Below are 17,530 nucleotides of genomic sequence, written 5' to 3' on the forward strand. Positions count from 1 at the left end.
CTCACCTTCCATCACACCCAGCAGAGCTCTGGAAATACCACCAGTACACTCCTCCTGGGTGTGCGCCCCTGTGACCCTGCAGGGGATGAGCTGACCTTGACTCAGTCGGCAAGGAGCCAAACGCCCCCTCAGTCTGAATGGGCGCAGAGGAGACTGGGGGAGTCACGGTCTTGGGAGTAGAGGGAGCCCCGAGTGGAGGCTGGGGATGCACGTAGTAAACTTTGACCCCTCCCTGTCCTCTCCTGAACAGGTCACCTCCCAACCAGCTCTCCTGGTGCTCAGGCACATGTGCACACACACACATCGGCTTGCTCACACCTGTTGACGCTGTTAGGCCCAGCGCTGAGCGTGGGGCAGGGACTCCAGGGTGGTAAAGACACAGGCGCCACCCGCACGGAGCTCACACACTTGCTGGGACGCTAAGATGGCTAACACCACACCTGACGTGTTCATCCTGCCGCATGTACCAGGGGAAGTGGGTGCTGCTCGCCCCCCTGGAATCAGGACGCTTCCAAGAGCAGGGACCGTTGAGCTGGGTCTTGGAGGACGAGGAGGACATCTGCTGAGGAAAGACTGTGTCCGACGGGGCCAGCATCCTGTCTGTGGAGGGGACAGAGGCATTTGGGGGTGGCTGGTGCTAAGAGGGACCAGGTGGGCCAGGGCCGGGCTCCTCTCTGTTCAAGGGTAAGCAACCGCAGGGACCCCATATCATCACCTGTAATTTACGTCCCCCTTCATGGAGCTGACTTCTAAGCCGGGAAGGCAACTCCTCTCTGTAAAATATCAAAGTGACCGTGCATGGGCCTGGCCCTTTACAGCTCACACAGTGCTGTCCTTCTCTAGGCCCGGGTCTCTCTCTCCGGCCCATGAGGTGGGTCTGGGCAGGCCTTGTTGCTCCTGTTTGACAGATGAGGCCACTGAGGTCCACAGCAGGTAAGGACTTGCCCAGGTGACCAGCTTCTCCAGGGCATAGTCAGGCCTGGAATTTCCTTGGCCCTGGATCCCAGAGTCTAGAGGTCTCTGGGAGGGAGGCGGTAGGGGTTGGCTCAAGCTCGATGCCCCAGGTTCTCCTGGGGAGGGCCAGCCTCTGCGGGACTAGATGGGTGGACAGGCCCGGATGCTGGGAGTCCTGGGGATGAGGACGTGCCCAGTGGGTCTTGCCAGGGCAAACCTTGCTGGGCTGCCTGGCCTCTTGGGTTGAGCCCCATTCCGGGGTGCGCTGGGGGGCAGGGGCGTGGCCCAAGGGAGTGGGAGAGACTGGGGTGGCGGATTTGTGTTTCCACTTGATTTCCTCAGTTGTTTTCCAAGAGCGGTGGCAGGATCCCCAGGGGCGGGGCGGGGGCGGAGAGGCCACCGGAAGGCGCCACGGCCCCGCGGCCCGCCCCCCATGTGACTCTGCTGGCTGACGACAGTGCCGCGTGGAACGGCCTCGAGGCTTCCGCCCCGGTGAGGGTGTGACGTGGGCCCGGGCACCGTGCCCGCGCTGGGTGACTTCCCGCGTGACCCGCAGCGTCTCCAGTGCTCTTTCCACTCAGCCCAGCCCTCAGCCTGTGAGTGCCCGCGACCGCCGCCTGACCCCTGCTCCCAGCACCAGCCTAGGGCCTGGCACCGGGGACCCCAGTTCTCCCCCTCCTCCTGTGGCCAGCTCCCCCTCTTTCTGCTGCCTTGCCATGGGCCATCAGCCCCCTGCCACCCTGGGCTCTGGCCCCACGGGTTGTCTTCTCTGCCCTCCAGGGCTGCCCGTGGGCCCTGCCCTCCAGGGCTGCCCGTGGGCCCTGCCCTCAGGCCCGCTCTCTCCCCTTTCACTCACCCCTACATCCTGGGCCTCTTTGCACCTTCTCAGACCGGTTGTGGGAGCAGTGGGGTCAGCCACTCCCAGCTTCAGGATCCGCCCCGACACCAGGATCTGCCCTGCCACCTCCCGGTGGCGTGGTAGCACTTGAATTTCAGCCCTTCTCTGGGTCCCAGGAAAAAGAGGTGCCCGGCACAGGGTGGGGCGGGGGAGGTAACATAAGAGTTCACAGGCACCAGGCCTCTTGCAACGTTAGGATCCCAGCTCTGACACCAGTCACGCACCCCTGAGCCATGAGGATCTCTCTCTGAGACCGAGTTTTCTCCTCTGTAAAATGGGTGTAATAATAGTTCTTTCCCGTTGGGATAGCACTAACTACTTCCAGGGGAGGGATTCTCAACCTGGCTTGGGGCTCAGGGAGGACTTCCCAGAGAGGGTCTTTTTGCCATACAGCTCTCAACAATGGGTTGACCAGCAAAGACATGGGGAGTGTGCCCCACAGGGAGGGTAGGATTTGAGCAGAGGCCAGAGATGGAAATCCGGCTCTTTGAGCCCAAGGCTGGAAGGGGTGGAGGTGAATCTCCGAGCTCTGGCCTAGAGGCTCTGGACTTCCCAGGATCCCAACCCCAGCTGCCCCACACCACCTTGCTAACAAGGGCTCTGCCCTTCTTGTTCCTGTCTTTGTGCCTACAAGCCCTCCCTCGCCTCCTGGCCCTTGCAAACCCTCCCATCCCTCATGATACGCACAACTTACTTCCTCCAGGAACCCCTATCCCCTTCCTCCCCCATTCCCTCTCTCTCCTGCCCCTGTTTTCCCTCTTTCCTCTGCAGCTCTGCCTGTTGCACAAATCCACCATGTTAGATCATTTTGTCAGGAGTGCACAGGCCTGGAAGCCAGCAGGAACCCAGTATAAAGCCCCGCCGGCTCCCTGCGTGCCCAGCTTCCCACTCATCTGATCCTCGCCACCACCCTCTGGGACCAGAGAGGAGGGGGCCCATTTGACAAATGAAGATGCAGAGGCTTGAGAAGCCAGGCTGCTTACAGCCAGTCAGGGTGGGGGTGGGGGAAGTCAGGATCACAAGGGGCCTCTCTCTCACCCTACCAGGGTGGCTGCCAGGGCTGGGGTGCTTTCTGTTCAGTTGGAACGCCCAAGTCTGTCTTGCTTTGTCTTCTGGGTCTCACAGCCTCCCTGTCCTACCTGCTGATGGCTCAGACAGTGAAGAATCTGCCTGCAATGCGGGAGACTTGGGTTCGATCCCTGGCTTGGGAAGATCCCCTGGAGAAGGAAATGACAACCCACTCCAGTATTCTCGCCTGGAGAATCCCATGGACAGAGGAGCCTGGTGGCTACAGTCCATGGGGTCACAAAGAGTTGGACACACCTGAGCGACTAACACTTTCACTCCTACCCACTGGCCCCTCTGCCACCTGAAGCCCCTCGATACTGTCACTACTTTCCGTAGTATCTGCCCTGCTCCAGCACGCAGCTCTGGGCCTTAGAGGGGCCAGAGCTGAGGCCCCACAGGTGTGTCGGGAACACGCAGAGATGCAGGGAAGGGCCTGGCATTAGGGGTCAGCAGGTACTGCCCCTTCCAACTGGTGACCAAGCTCCATCATTCACCTCTCAGAGCCTGTCTCCGCCCCCTGAGGACTGAGTTGTACTCAGCAGACCTGCGAGGTCCATGCGGTATTACAGATGAGGAAACCGAGGCTCTGGGAGGCCAGGGACCTGCCTGAGGTGGGAGCCAGGGCACTGAGCCCCTGGGTTTCTGGACTGTTTGCTGATGTCACAACACAGGGGGACTGAGAGAGGAGGGTCCTGAGAGCCCTTTGTGAAGCTTCAAAAGCTGCCCAGCCTTCATTCTTTAACTAGGGGTCCACAGGCAAGGCTTGTCCTTTATTGGGTCCCCTTCGGGTGCCTGGGACTCCTTCAACTGTGAACTGCCCCCACCCCCGCAGGGCAACCTTGCTCTCTGTAGGATCCTGTCTGGCTCAAAGACCAAACGCCTCATTCTTAACACCTAGAAGGTGCTGGGCCAACATTTACTCAGAGAATGGTTGCACCTACGATGGGAGGGTGGGCAAGCTGGGGAGGAGGAGCGCTAGGGAGGGGAGCACACAGGAGTTAGGTGGGTATGACAAAAGTCCCGTTAGGTGTCCAGCTCTCACCCTTGACCCCTGCAGTTTATTCCCCACAAGGCAGCCAAAGAGTCCTTGTTGAAATGGAATTCTGACCACACAAACCTTGCTCCAAGCTCCTGTGGGCACCCACGCGCCTGGGCTCTTCCATCCTTCCCCATGACTCGACCCCCTGATGTCTGCTGCAGCCACTCTGATCTCCTGGCTCTTCCCAGACTCCCCAGGACGGTCCCCCTCAGGGCCGTGGCACGCTGTGCCCAGTGCCTGGACATTCTTTGCCTGAGTGTTCCTCCTCTCTCCATTCAGATCTTTGTGAAATGGCAGAGCCTTGCGGGGGCTTCCCCCGACCACCATTTCTAAAGTTATCCCTCTTGTCGCTCTTTCTCTTTGCCCAGATTTGTCACCATCAAGCCTGTGGCCACCTGCCATTAGTTTGTGTCTTTGCTCTTTTATTGCCTACTCCCTGGGGGCAGGGTGGTCTATTTGGTCCACTGCTGAGTCCCAGAGCTAAGACAGAGCTGGGCACATGGCTCTGCCTGTATTTCTGGAAGGAAGGATGGAAGGAAGGAAGGACCTCTTTCTTCTGCTTATTCATGGGGTGCCTCCTCCGTGTGGCCCTGTGATAGCTGCTTTTAGAATAAGTGGCCTCAGCAGACAGGGTCACAGCTCACTCCCGCCAGGCTGGCCCCGAAGTGCCTGTGAGGGGCCCCAAACACAGCAGCTGCTGCTTCTGGTATCCTTCCCCTTCCTACCAGGTGTGGTCTCTAGGAGCCTGAGAACCAGGACTGGTGGGTAGAAGATGCACAGGCTGAAAGAGATCTAATGAAGTTTCAGGAAAAACTTAACAGCGAAACTGTGCAAAGATGGAAGGGACTTCCTGAGGAGGAACTATGCCGCCTGTCAGCCAAGGGAGGCTTGTGGAGGTCGTGGGGCCCTGGAGCCAGGGCCAGTCCTGGGACCTGCAGGCGTAGAGTCCAGACTCGGAGTCGGGGGCTGGGGGTGCCCTCGGGGTGGGCCAGGCCCTGAAGCTGGGAGCAGGCAGAGGTCACACATCTGGCCAGGCCCAGGCAGCAGAAGCCACGGCTCCAGTCCCCTGTCCGAAGGCTGCTGGGCCGCGGCCAAGCGGCCATGTTGGGACTCTGGATCCTCCGACCGCAGGCCAGGCCTGGGAGACAGGAAATCACGGGCTCAGGGCCCGAAAGGCCCCCAGCGGGCGCTTGCTCCCTCCCGCCGCCCACGGCGGCCTCGGGCCCCTGTGCCCCGCGCCCATGGGGTTAACTCTCTCCCGGTCTCTCTCTGCTCCAAGTTGTTTTCCAAGCGAGGCAGAGAATGGTTCTCTTGTTACCAACATGGCTTCTGGGCATTGGGTAATGCGCTCCTCTTCTCGCGGCCGCGCCACAAAGGGACCTTTTGTTCGCCTCCCTGCCCCTCTCCCTGGCTCTTCCCGGCCCCCCACCCAGCCACCCACCCCACTCCCTCCTGGCCGCGCCTCCCGCCCCGTGCTGCACCCCCGGGACACCGGGAGTGACCGTGGCCTGGCCGTGGCGCCCTCCCTCCGCTGGCGCCCTGCGAGCGGGCGCGGGGCCGGGGGGCCGCGGCGGCCATATTGTGGGCGGCCATGCGGCTTCGCGGAGGCCGCCGGGAGCAGGATGTGGGGGCGCTGGGGTGCGATGTACCGTCCTGGGGTGCACCTCCGCCCTCCACCCCAGGCCACCGTCCTGTGCTGAGACAAGTCGCCTTCTCACGTACCATCTCACTTCATCAGCACAGCAGCCTCGGGCCAGGAGTGACGGCCCATCTTTCGGAGGTGGAGACTGAGGCTCCACAGGTGAGTGTCCCAACCAGGTGCTCAGCTGGACCCAACTATGTTCCCCTCTTCCCAAAACCTCCTCGAGAAAGAGCCCTCAGGTCGGGAAACACTGAGATGGGTGTGGGTCTCCAGAGAATGCCTAGAACCAAGTTTCCTGGAATTTCTTTTTGAAAATGAAAGAGAATGTGTCTGAGATGGGGGTGTCAGGAAGCCAGTACCGAAGAGCCTGCCCTCAGGGAACACAGTCTCTGGCTCCTCCCGACAGCCCTGCAAGGCAGGCTGGGAGGAGTTGAAGTCGCTATTTTTCAGATGAGGAAACTGAGACACAGAGAGGCTGCCCAGCCAGGACCTGGGGCTCACCCAGGTGACTCCAGCCCTGGTCATCTCTCTCCAGGGCTGCAACCCACCCACCCCTTGAGAGGCCTGGAGGATCCCGACAGCCCTGGCCCCTTGTCTGGAATCACAGAAGCTGGAACCCTGGGGAGATTGTGCTCAGATGCTCCATTCAACAATTCGTCCATTTCACGCTGTCCCAGCATTTATGGTGACGTGAAACAGAGCAAAGTGACTGCTCATGGAACATGCACACAGTGTCAGCAGCGTGCCGTCAGGTGTAACCTCAGGGCTGGGCTGGGGCCTTTGGGTCCTGGCGAGACGGGTAAAATCAGTTGACTTGGTGATGGATGGGGCATGACGGAGGCCCCCAGGTTTGCCCTCCAGAAACCGCAGTCCAGGAAGAGAGACAAATCAGTAAAGGGTCAGCATGCTGGAGACAGGCGGCCTGGGATCTCATCTAGACTGGAAGATTGGGGAAGGAAGGCTTCCTGGAGAAGGTGACTGTGCCCGGAGCCTCAACAGATGAATAAAAGTTCACCAGGCAAAGAAATGGAGGGAGAAGGCAGGAAAGGAGCTGGCGCTGGGGATGAGTCTGGGAAGAAGGTGAATGGTGTGTGTTGGGGTGGGGAGGCCCCACCAGGCCAGTGCACTGGATCAGGGTGGGGCAGGAACAGTGGGAGAGCTAGACTGCTGAGGGCAGGGAGGAAGGGCTCCTGAAGACCCAGGGTGCCCTGATAAGGTACAAGGACTGCATCCTGAGGGCAGTGGAATGGTCACTGAAGGATTTGAAAGGGGTCCGATATGTGTTCTGGGAAGATCTTATGGGCTGGGTCTATGCTGGGTTTATTACTGTTTTCCCAGCACCCAGTTCAGTAACTGGCTTCCTAGGCGGCACCAGTGGTAAAGAACCTGCCTGCTGGTGCAGGAGATGTAAGAGATATGGGTTCGATCCCTGGGTTGGGAAGATCCCTGGAGGAGGGTATGGCAATCCACTCCAGTATTCTTGTCTGGAGAGTCCCATGGACAGAGGAGCCTGGAGTGCTATAGTCCATAGGGTAGCAAAGAGTCAGACATGACTAAAGTGACTTAGCAAGGTAAGTCACTAACGTGACTCAGCTCAGTAACTGATCCACAGTAGGGTCTCGATAAATGTTTTCCATCAATATATGATTACCAACGTGATTACCACTGGAGGCAGTGGTTGACCCCAGCTGTGGGACCTTGGGCCTCAGTTTCCTTATTTGTAAAATGAGGGTAACAGCATCTGCCTCCTGGGAATGTCGTGATGGTTAAAGAAAGCAGGGCATGCGAGGGCTCCCTCGGTGTCCTGCACATGGTCAGCCTGTCATGACTGGCACAGGAGGTGCTGTGGGCAAGGTGGAGGTGAGGACCGGGCTCAGGAGCAGTGGAGTCACCTAGGGGAGAGAGTAATATTAACAGCAACAATAATGCTTATATATTAGACACACTCTTCATATATTTTATTCATACAGTCCTCAAGACAAGCGATTGGCGAAGGCATTCTTTTATAGGACATTTTTATTTTATCATCTACCGAGGGACAGTGAGGCCTGGCGTGCTGCAGTCTACAGGGTTGCAAAGAGTCGGACATAACTTGGTGACTGAACAACAACGATTTTATTGTCTAGGAATCTGAGGCTTAGACAGGTGAGGTGACTTGCCTGAGGCTCCTTGGCCAGTGAGTGGGGGACAGAACTGCCTTGGACACAAAAGCCCAGCATTAGACATCAGAGCCCGGCTCGTGACCACTAAGCTGGAGATGGAGGCAGGTCGGGGTGACCACCAGGGGGGGGAGAGTGGGGAGGACACAGTCGGACTGATGGGCCGGGTGGGGAGGGCGCCCCTTGTGTCTGGTCTGACTAGGTGGACGGTCGTTCCATTTCCTGAGTGAGGGGCACGGCATGGGAAGGACAGGCAGGCTTGGGGAGGAAGGAAATGCTCAGTCTGAGAGGCTGTTGGGATGTCTGGGTGGGGATGCCAGGGAGGTCTGGCGTCTAGGCTGGGGGGTCTGGATGAGGGGGAAATGAGCTCACAGGGCAAGTGGAAGGCATGTGGGTGGGCGGAGGAGCCCAGGCCCTGGAGATGATGTCGATAGCAGACTTTATACAGCGTCTACTCTGCATCAAACATGATCCTAAGTCCAGGTGTTATTTAAATTCTCACCAAACCCCGTGAGGAGGAACCATCACCGCCCCTGCTTTATAGAGGGGGAAACAGGGCAAGAGTTTGGTCTAGAATGTCCAGAGCAGGTACCTCTGTAGAGACAGAAAGTAAACTATGGTTACCTAGGGCTAGGGAATTGAAAAATGATGGCTGAAGGGTACAGGGTTTCCTTCTGGGGGTGATGAAAATGTTCTGAAATGATAGCGCTGATGATGGTTGTACAGCTCTATAAATACACTAAAAAACACTGAATTGTGCACTTTAAAAATGTGACTTGTGCAGGACGTGAGTTACACATCAATAGAGCGGGCTTCCTGGTGGCTCAGTCGGTAACGAATCCGCCTGCAACACAGGAGATCTGGGTGCGATCTCTGGGTTGGGGAGATCCCCTGGAGAAGGAAATGGCAACCAATTCCAGTATGCTTGCCTGGGAAATCCCATGGACAGAGGTGCCTGGAGGGCTACAGTCCATGGGGTCACAAGAGCTGGACACGACTGAGCAACTAAACCACCACCAAAGCTGAGGGAACCAGCTGTGTAGCACAGAGAGCTCAGCTTGGTGTGGGAGGGAGGGGATGTACGTATACATAGAGCTTTGTTACGCAGCAGAAACTCACATAACCCTGCAAAACAATTATACTCCAGAAGGAGAATCCGGTGATACACACAAAAAAAGCTGAGAGAGAAAAAGACACTCAGCAGGAGGAGGAGGCAGGGCTTGGAGGGGCAGGGGAGCTTCGGGAGCTGGAAGGAGGACAGAGGGGCAGGGAAGCCCGGGCGTGGGGCAGAGGCAGTTTGGGTGAGAAGTTTGGACGAGAAGCTGGAGAAGGATGCCGTCTGCAGCACTGATTTACTCCCAGTGGTCCGGGGCTGACACCTGGACATTCTTTGGCGTTAGTCAGTCCAGGTTCCCTGGTGACCTGGTCCACACTTGCGGGGGACCCAGCCCTGTGGGTGGACGGGCCCTTTTGGGAGAGATCTCAGAGAAGCAAGGAGTGTTTTTAGACCTGGACATCCAGGCCCCTGGATGGAGATTTCTCCACCTCAGGAAGCAGCTGACCTTCCACCAGCAGGTTTTGGAGGCTCGCTGCCCTTGACTTTGGGGGTGGAGGTTGGGGAGGGCTGAGGGTGGGAAAATGCCTCGGTTGGGTCTTCCTGGAGGAGTGAGAGCCCCAGTCAACAGCTCACCTGGAAGCCTCATACCTCAGCCTTTCCCATAAGAGGGCTCCAGTGTCTGCTGGGAGACCAGGAGGCCGAGAGGGTGCGAAGTGAAGGCTGGGGTGCAGTGGTACCCCTCCCTTTCGACACTGATGGTGGTCACCAGCAGGAAGACACTCAGGCCTCCTGACTGAGAAGGGGGGATCCAAACGGCCCCAGTGCCCAGAGCTGCGACTGGCCCGTGGTCCCAGCCATGGGTGGAGGTGCCTGGAGAGGCTCCGGGGTCCCCTGGGTGTGAGCGGGGCGTGGGGTATCTGAAGAGCAGGCGAGGCAGTGGCTGTGGGCAGGCCACCGCGCCCCTTCTGTGTTGGGGTCCATTCAGCACTGCCACATCCCCACCCCCGACTCTAGACCTCAGGCCTTGTCTTTCTGATGCAGGAAGCCGGCAGGGAGACCAGGCCAGCCCTGCGTTCGGGACCTCCGTGGGGCCTGGCTCCCATGAGGGAGGCGGAGCGCCTGTCATTGTCTCAGGAGACTGAGGCTCGGAGGGGCCTTGCTGGAGTCCTCCCACCCCCATCAGGCACTTCTCCTTGGGGAGCCCCTCACGGGCCCACTCGGTGTCTATTTCTTCTCCTTTTTGATGTGACTGTGATACCTTAGAGCTTTGATTTCCTAGATCAGAGCAGAATAAGAGAAGATCATTAGAAACATGCAGGGGCAGGAATTCCCTAGTGGCCCAGTGACTAAGACTCTGTGCTTTCAATGCAGGGGGCCCAGGTTCGATCCCTGGTCAAGGAAGTAGATGCCATGTGCCACAACTAAAGCTCCCGCGTGCTGCAATGAAGATCAAAGATCCTGCGTGGGGCAACTGAGACCCAGTGCAGTCAAAAATAAATATTTAAAAAGAAGAAATATACAGGGAGAAAGAGAAATGGTTGCAAAAATCTAAACATTTGCTAAGAGGGTTTGTGGTAAAGACTACGGACTTCCCTCATAGCTCAGTTGGTGAAGAATCTGCCTGCAGTGCAGGAGACCTGTGTTTGATTCCTGGGTTGGGAAGAGGGGGAGGCTGAATTCGTAGGACATTTTGTTAAAGCAAACTAGGTATAAATAAGGACTTATGCCCACAGATGTCTACTGCAACTGGCCACCACCTCAGTGCTCAGCAGTCCCTTGGGGCTTGTTGAAATGAATTATAGCACTTCCTATGACAGAATATGATGTAGCCAGTAAATATGACACTTAGCAAAAAATTGTAATTACATAGGAAACACTTCGGTATAACATAAAATCAGGATATAAAATACGTGCCTGTATGTTACATCAATAAAAAGAAAAAAGAAAAAACTAAATGCCGTGAGCTTGACTTCATTTAAAGACATATAAGGAGAAAGTGGAAAGAAAACACCCCCAAATTCTAACCTTATTTATTTCTGGCTGGTGATTTTTAAATTTTTAGTACTTGTTCTTTATTTTATTTCCAAATTTCTACACTAAATACGTTCAGGTTTTAAAGTTATTTGAAATAAAAGCAAAAAGTGTATCTTGTATTTAAGAGAAAGTCTCATTTCTCTGAAAAAATGTTTATGTGGATGTGTAAGTTCTTCGAGTGTATTTTATACTCTCTGTTCTTCAGTTTGAGGCATCAAAACGCAGAGACATCACTTTGCCGACAATGGTCTGTATAGTCAAAGCTATGGTTTTTCCGGTAGTCATGTACGGATGTGAGAGTTGAACCATAAAGAGAATTTAGTGCCGAAAAATTGATGCTTTCAAACATCAAGAGTGGTGCTGAAGAGTCCCTTGGACAGTAAGGAGATCAAACCAGTCAATCTGAAAGGAAATCAACTCTGAATATTCATTGGAAGGACTGATGCTGAAGCTGAAGCTCCAATAATTTGGGCACCTGATATGAAGAAAGACTCATTGGAAAAGACCCCGATGCTGGGAAAGATTGAGGGCAGGAGGAAAAGAGGGAACCAGGGATGAGATGGTTGGATGGCATCACCGACTCAATGGACACGAGTGTGAGCAAACTCAGGGAGATAGTGAGGGACAGGGAAGCCTGATGCGCTGCAGTCCATGGGGTTGCAAAGAGTCGGACATGACTTAGTGACTGAACAACAAAAGGAGCTTGAACCAGGAGAGCATTTGACAACAAGTAACAGAAGATCCCACTAACAGAGACAGGGTTACTTTTTTCCTGTAACAGGAAGTCCCCGTTAGGCCAGCCGGGACTGATGTGGTCCAGTGATGCTGCGGCAGAAACAGACCTCCTGTTGTCCACCCTGAAATTGATGCTGGATAACCTCAGGCAGACGGGGCAGCCCAGGGCAGAGTGTGTTTGTGGGAGGCTATGCCAGAGGAAGAGATCTGCCCAAGGTCACACTGCTGCTCAGTGAGCTGAATGACCAAAGGATGGATGGTTGCCAAGAAGGCAGGATTAGAACCTGGCTGTTAGCTTCTCCACACTGCCAAGTCTAGCCATCTGGGCATGTGAGGCCTCAGAAAATCCGGCCCTGCTGACCCTCCTGCTTAGCACCGAACTGCTGCGGCTCACACGCCCCTACCCGTTTACTCTGTGCTTTTGCTCACGCTCTTCCCTCTGCCTGGATGCCTTTCCCCGCTGTCCTTGCCTTCCTTGGTGTAACTTCTACTCACTCTTTGAAAATCAGCCTCCAGCATCATTTCCTCCTGGAGGCCTTCCTGACCGCCTGGCTGGGCTAGTGGTCCCTTTTCTGCACCCACAGGGTTCTGTGCTTGCTGCATTTACCACACTTATATTTCTCTGTACCCGTGATGACTCCCCTCTTCTCAGCCTCTGAGCCCCTTGAGGGCAGACTGTCTAATTAATCTCAGCATCAACCTGGCCCCAGTCCAGGCACATTTGAGCAGATAGTCCTAGGACCGGTTATCCCTCTGCTCCCACGGGAGCCTTGACAAGTCATAACCTCATTTCCCTGCCCCAGATGTCAAGGAGCTGGATTTCACCAGATCCCTTCTGAGACACAGTCATCCACAAGACAGGCAGGGCTGGCATGGGATGGCCTGTGTTGGGTGCCTGAGATCCAGTGAGGCAAAGAGCCCTGGGACAGGACGCCCACTCCGGCCACCTGCAGTGCCTGATGGGCAGGCCAGAGTGGAGAGTGCATTCTGAGCCTCCACAGACCAGGCCCCACCAAAGAGAATGGCCCAGTGACCCCACAGCAGGGAAGGCGGCCCCCAGCCATTATCAAAGGCCAGCAGGGCCCCCTCCCTCAGAGGATGACTGGGAGGGGGAGGGGATCTCCCTGAGGCTGCTAAGGCTGGGCCACTGCCACTGACAGGCCAGCCATCCGTCAGCCCTGAGCACAATGCCACCATTAACCCCTGCCCCCTGCCCCCTTCCAGCCACTTCCTCTGGAGGGCTTTCTCCCTCCCCATGGAGAAAGGGATGGAAGATTTCCCTTAAGCCTTCTTCTTCAATGAGGGGCCCAGGCGCGTAGACCCCTTGGCTGGATTCCCCTTGGGGAATCTCAGCTCCATGTCCCTCCCAAAGCTTGAGGCCCCAGGTTTCCAGGCTGTCTCGTTCAAGTGGCGCCTCTGTCTTCTGCCCCCCGCGGGAGCACTCCCCGAGCTAAAGCAGTGTGTCTGGGGAGGGACAGAGGGGGACCCTGAGAGAGTGACAGGGACAGGGTCCGAGATTCTGAGAGACACACATTAGACTTGGGGATGGTTCCTTTCTATTTACACAGAACATTCAAAGGAAACGTTACAGACCATCTCCCGCTTGTGAAATTCAATGCGAGAGCCCTAAGTAAGATATTAGCAAAACAAATCTGGCAAGGAGTAAAAAGGATATATACCGCATAACAGAATTTGGTTTATCCTAGAAAGGTAATGCTGGTTTTACATTTTAAAGTCTATAATTTCATTCATCACACTAATAAGGGAGAAAACTCATGATCGTCTCAGCACTGGCACTAAATCTCAACATCGACTTTCAATAAAAATGTCTTTGCAAACTCGGGATAGAAAGGAACTTCCTTAAACTGATAAAAAAATTACCTGCAAAAGCAGCACAAGCATTGTTCTTAAAGGGGCAATAGATACACTCACTAAGTCAGGGACAAGTTGGCTCATCCATACATCTAGTCAACACTGTACTTGAGGTCCTAGCTGGGGCAGTAAGACATGAAAAAGCAAAAACAAACAAGATACAAGGATTGGATAAGAAAAGTAAACCTGGGATTTTTTTCAGGTGATATGATTGTCTACATACAGAATCCAAAATAATCCAGAGGCAAATTATTAGAACTATGAAGGAAATTTCACAGCTAGAAATAGGGTATTCCTATATCAAATCAATATCAAAAACCAATTGAAGCTACAACACGTGGATGGATGAACCCTGAAAACACGAAGCTACATGAAAGAAGCCAGACACAAAAGGCCAATGATTCCATTGATATGAAATGCCTGGAGTAGGCACACCCATAGCAACAGAAAGTAGATTAAGTTGCCAGGGACGGGAGATGAGGAGTGACTGCTAACAGACATAGGTTTCATGAAAATACTCAGGAATTTGATAGAGGTGATGGTTGTGCAACCTTGTGACTACACACTGAATTATACACTTCAAAATGGTGAAGTTTTTGGTGTGTAAATCATATCAATAAAAAAGTAATTGCTTTATAAACAACAGAGCAAAGAAAATATAATTTTAAAAAATCCTCCATTTAACGATAATTAACAAAGATGAAATATAACAAAATATTTACAGAGATGAGCATAAAATATTACTGAGGTATAACCACCCTGGAAAATAGTTTGGTAGCTTTTTAAAAAACAAGATGTCCATCAATCATATAACCCCACTTCTGGGCATTTATTATAAAGAAACAAAAACTCATATCCATGGGACTTCCCTGGTGGTCCAGTGGTTAAGACTCCATACTTCCAACGCAGGGGGGACAGGTTTGATCCCTGATCAGGAAACTAAGTTCTCACATGCTACATGGCACAGTCAAAACAAACAAAGACAATGCCACCCCAAAACTCACATCCTCAATAACATGTGTACATGACTGTACACAGCCACTTTGTTGGTAGTAGCTAAAAACTGGAAGCAACCGAAGTGCCTTTCAGTAAGTGAATGGTTAAACAGACTGGTACGTCCATATCACAGAATACTACTTGGCAACGAAAAGGAATTAACAGCCAGTACATGTGATGATCTGGATGGTGCTCGAGGGAATTATATTGAGTGAAAGGAATCTGTCTCGAAAGGTTGTGGTTTCATTACTGTGATGTTCTCAAAATGACCACAGCATAGAGATGGAGCACAGATTAGTGGCTGGAGGAGATGGGCAGGGATATAAGGGTTGCTATAAACGAGTAACATGAGGGGTCTTGTGGGACAGTATTCTGTATCTTGATCATGGTGGTGACTATATGAATCCATACAGGTGATGAAACTGCATGGACCTACACACACATGCACACGCACACTCACACACAAGAATACAAGGAAAATTAGTGAAATTTTAACAAGGTCTGTGGATGGTACCAGCGTCAATTTCCTGCTTTGATAAAGTGTCATGGTTATGTAAGATGTCACCATGGGGGGGAACTATACTATTTTTGCAACTTCTTGTCAATCTATAATTATTTAAAAAGGAAAAGAGACCAAAAAAACCATTACGGGAAGACATTCATGAAGACCCCTAAAGAGTAGCTGGAAAAAAAATGAATAGAGGGATGGGAGTGGACAGGGTTATGGCTGGAGATACAGCAGTTGCAAGATTTAACTGATAAAGCTTGGTGCTGGATGCAAAAGAGCTTCATCATTCTTTTTTCTCTAATCTTGTGCATTTGAAATTTTACTTAATAAAAAGTAAAATAAAGAAACTGAAATAAACGCAGAGAGACAGCCACAAACTTGCATAAGAAGGTTCAATGTCTTAAGACTGTCAGCTCTTCCCAAATTAATGTCTAGATTCAATTCAGTCTGGATCAAACCCCGACAGGGTTTTGGTGGTGCCTGTCAAGAGGATTCTAAAAGCTGTAAGAAAAAAGAAAATGAAAGCAGTAAGAAAGGGCAAAGCACTCAGAATAGCTGAGATACTCCTGAAGAATAAGGTAGGGGTGCTTGCTGACTGCTGCTGCTGCTGCTAAGTCGCTTCAGTCGTGTCCAACTCTGTGAGAGCCCAGAGACGGCAGCCCACCAGGCTCCCTCGTCCCTGGGATTCTCCAGGCAAGAACACTGGAGTGGGTTGCCATTTCCTTCTCCAATGCATGAAAGTGAATTTGCTCAGTCGTGTCCGACTCCTAGTGACCCCATGGACTGCAGCCTACCAGGCTCCTCCGTCCATGGGATTTGCCAGGCAAGAGTACTGGAGTGGGTTGCCACTGCCTTCTCCGGCTTGCTGACTAGCCAGGCTTATTAGAAAAGCTCTAGCAATTTGGCCAGTGTGGTATTTATTGGTGCAAGACAGACAGCTAGACTGATGGGAGAGAACAGAGAGCCTGACACAGACCTGACATGTATGGAGATGGAGGGCGGGGTTGGGGGAGGGCAGGTCAGAGGGGCAAGCAGGGAGAAGACAGTCACAGCTGAGTCACGTGCCGTCCCCACACCTTCCCGTGGCGCTGGCTTTGCTCTTAGCATCCTGAGATGCCATTTCACACCTGGTGGAACTCCACGAGGGCCAGGGATGCCTAAGGTCCCACGCTCTTCCCAAAGCGGGGTCCTACCTGGCCTCCCAGCCCTGTATCTGAACCCTGCGCCCCCATGCAGGAACTGGTAATCTATATCACCTCTAGAGGTGTTTTTGGATCTGCATGGGAATTAACTTCCCACTTGTTGAGTCTGAGAACCCCTGGCCTGGTGAAAGAGAGAAACAGAGCAAAAGTCAGTCCCTTGGCAGCCAGCGTGCCGAGCTACCAGGGGTGGAGAACAATCAGGCACTGTCTCCCCCCCGCCGCCCCCTCAGGGCTCCCACCAGCTTTCATCACTGACCTAACCCGGGAGGCAGAGCACTAGGTGGGGGGAGACAGCAGGGAGGTCAGGGGTCGGCCCATTACATGCCAAGAAGAGCCAGGAAGAGAGCTGCTTTGCTGGGAGAACTCAGGGCCCCGTGGCAGCCCACATCCTACCACTAGCCAACTGGAGGAGGCAGCTGAGAAGAGAGGAGAGAGGTGCCCAAGGAATGGAGGCCATGGTGCCATCAAAGCTGGAGAAAGTCCTCTGGAAGGATGCAAATGCCTGGAGCAGGCTGACTCCCTCCTCACCCATGGCTGCCCTGATGGGAGAGGGTTTCCTGTCCCTGGGGGGATCTGGCCCCCAGCAGATGGCTTCCCAGTAAAGCAGCCCCTGCACCCTGTTCCCCACCCCCACGTGCTTCAGACTCAAGGAGGGGAAGGCAATGCCACCCCTCCCATCTCCCCACCAATGCCAGGACTCCCTGGTTCCCTCAATCTGCTGCAGCTGGCAGCCCATGCCCTCCAGCACACAGATCTAACTGCTCTATCCCTCCTTGGCTAGGTTCCCATGGCCCCCCAGTGCCAGGCTGATAGGGTCTGGGGTCCTGACTCTAAAATTGGAGGCCTCTATGATCTCTGACCACTGCCTGGTCTCTGGGTTCCTGCTCTGGGTGACACAGCGATTCATTCCTTCACCGGGTCTTCACTGAATGTACTACATGCTGGGTGCTGATGATAGAGGCGTGGCCTAAACAGGCCAGGTTCCTGCCCTCCAGGAACTTGCAGCTTGGGAAAAAAAGACAAGAAGCCAGTTGACAAGCAAACACATGGGTAAACCAAAGTGTGCTATGGGTCCAGGCGGGAGACGAGCTGGTGTTCTGAAAGAGACGAGCAGAGGGCTGTGGCTTAGTTGGCACCCCTGGAGGGCTTCCTGGAGAAACTAACAGGGACATAGAGATACGGATGAAATGAGGGAGTGAGCATACCTGGGGGAAGAATGTTCCAGACAGAGGGAGCTACAGGAGTAAAGGCCCTGAGGTGGAAACATTCCAGCACGTTCCAGAACACAAGCCGCCAGAGGCTCTGGAACAGAATGTGAAAAGGGAGAAGCAGCCAGACCCAGCTCTCTAGGTAAGGACCGGAGGTT

General features: G+C 54.0%; 1 long non-coding RNA gene across 1 annotated transcript in view; it reads left to right on the plus strand.

Moving 5' to 3' along the window:
* LOC105614868 (uncharacterized) overlaps positions 1–10,772 on the plus strand; it is a 51,915-nt gene extending 41,143 nt beyond the window's left edge. The window contains exons 2-3 of the long non-coding RNA XR_003588936.3: positions 844–5,760; positions 6,137–10,772. This is a non-coding gene — a long non-coding RNA (uncharacterized LOC105614868). The remainder of the gene's footprint in view (positions 1–843; positions 5,761–6,136) is intronic.
* The last annotated feature ends 6,758 nt before the right edge of the window (positions 10,773–17,530 follow it).

This window comes from Ovis aries, chromosome 3, assembly GCF_016772045.2.
Source record: "Ovis aries strain OAR_USU_Benz2616 breed Rambouillet chromosome 3, ARS-UI_Ramb_v3.0, whole genome shotgun sequence".
Classification (NCBI taxonomy): domain Eukaryota; kingdom Metazoa; phylum Chordata; class Mammalia; order Artiodactyla; family Bovidae; genus Ovis; species Ovis aries.